The sequence below is a fragment of the Nycticebus coucang genome, chromosome 11 (genome assembly GCF_027406575.1).
Source record: "Nycticebus coucang isolate mNycCou1 chromosome 11, mNycCou1.pri, whole genome shotgun sequence".
In the NCBI taxonomy this organism is placed as follows: domain Eukaryota; kingdom Metazoa; phylum Chordata; class Mammalia; order Primates; family Lorisidae; genus Nycticebus; species Nycticebus coucang.
Genome location: NC_069790.1, coordinates 111,060,664 through 111,062,717, shown reverse-complemented (window position 1 = coordinate 111,062,717; position 2,054 = coordinate 111,060,664). Strand labels below are relative to the sequence as shown.

The 2,054-nt window shown below is 46.0% G+C and overlaps 1 pseudogene; it reads left to right on the top strand.

Moving 5' to 3' along the window:
* Positions 1-799: 799 nt before the first annotated feature.
* On the top strand, positions 800-1,384 carry LOC128560303 (39S ribosomal protein L18, mitochondrial-like; annotated as a pseudogene).
* The last annotated feature ends 670 nt before the right edge of the window (positions 1,385-2,054 follow it).

The window sequence follows — 2,054 nt, the reverse complement described above, 5'->3', positions numbered from 1 at the left end:
CTGTGGGGTCCTCCTCCTGCCACAGGCTATTTCCCCCACTGCCAATTGACAATTGATTCCAAGGTCATTCTCTGCATGCCAGTCTCTGTCTCAGAGTCTGTTGCTTCTGGGAACCTGAGACATCTATATGTCCTGGGTTTGAGGACACTAGAACAGATATCTGGAAGTCTGAAGAAAGTGTTGTCTTCAGGTGTTTCACATCCAGAAAAGGATCCGCCTTCTTTTTTCCACCTTCTCTGCACCAGCTCCCTGCTCCTGGGACCCAGGGACCCTATTCCAAAGGCCTGCAGCATTGACAGACCAAGCCTGTCTGCTTACTGCCCTTCCACCTGCACTTGGCTTCCTACCTTAACTCATGTCTTATCTCAGCTTTCCCTATACTAACTAATCTCCAAGCCTGACCTCTTGTCAGCCCCATAAAAGCCACTCAGGTAGACGCCATCTTCAAGAAGAGAGAAAGAGAGAAGGCTGTCTGGAAGAAAAATGACACTCTGGTTAACATAGCCTTCACCTCATTTTCTTAGTTATTCTGTTAAGATTTATATTTTACACTTAGTAGATTTAACATGTACCCTTGTAAAATGTACGATAGGTGTGGTCCAAATGAAAGTATTTCAAATTGTATATAAAATCAGCACATGGTACCCCATAATTGCATTAATGTACACAGCTATGATTTAATAAAGGAAATAAATAAAAATTAAAAAAAATGAGGAGAATTTGTTTCCTTAATTTAACATGGCTGCGCCCAGTAGCCGCTGAGGTGCCTGTGAGCAAAAGAAGGTGACTCTGTCCGAGATCGTCTTAGCGATGGCGCTTCAGTCGCAGTTCTGCAAGTTGTTGTCGATTTGCAGGAACCCCGAGTATAGGTTGGCAGCCCTCTTAATCAGTTCCAAGCCGACAGTGAAACCTGAAGTGGACCCTCAGGGGAATGAAGCTGTTGCCCAGAGTTTACCAACCAGAACCCCCGGAATCTGGAGCTCTTAGCTGTAGCCAGGAAGGAGCGGGGTTGGAGAACAGTGTGGCCCTCTCGTGAGTTCTGGCACAGGTTGCGAGTTATAAGGACTCAGCATCATATAGAAGCATTTGTTGAGCATCAGAATGGTCAGGTTGAGGTTTCGGTGTCCACTCGTGAATGGGCTATTGAGAAGCACCTTTACAGTACCAGAAATGTGGTGGCTTGTGAGGGTGTAGGACGCGTGTTGGCACAGAGAAGGTTAGAGGCAGGAATTGACTGCATGGTCTACCAGCCGACCCCTTGGGAAGTAGCCTCAGACTTGATAAGACTCGATACTAAGGAATGCCATAACAGAAGGTGGTGTGGTTCTACGGGAACCTCGGAGAATCTATGAATAAATTAGAAGCATTGTTTTGAATGTGATGAAACTTACCAGCTGTGATAGCCACCAAAAGAGCATCCAGAAGACAACCAACTTGGCAGTTTATAGTAATAACATCACAGTGGGACGATATTTATAATTAAAATCATAACCCCTTCCCCTTATGTGTATTTTTTTTTTAAATCAAGGTTTAAATTCTTCCCCTCTTTAGGACATGAGAGAAGCATCTATGAAAAGTAGTAACGGGCGGCGCCTGTGGCTCAGTGAGTGGGGCGCCGGCCCCATGTGCCGAGGGTGGCGGGTTCAAACCCAGCCCCAGCCAAACTGCAACAAAAAATAGCCGGGCGTTGTGGCGGGCGCCTGTAGTCCCAGCTGCTCGGGAGGCTGAGGCAAGAGAATCACGTAAGCCCAGGAGCTGGAGGTTGCTGTGGGCCGTGTGACGCCACGGCACTCTACCGAGGGTGGTACAGTGAGACTCTGTCTCTACAAAAAAAAAAAAAAAAAAAAAAAAAAGAAAAGTAGTAACAAATTATAGTAAGTTGCAAAATAAAGGTTTATTATGAAATCTTAAAAAAAAAAAAAAAAGGAGGACCTGGTTGGGCGGCGCCTGTGGCTCAAGGAGTAGGGCGCTGGTCCCATATGCCGGAGGTGGTGGGTTCAAACCCAGCCCCGGCCAAAAAAAAAAAAAAAGAAAAATGACACTATGTAATGAGT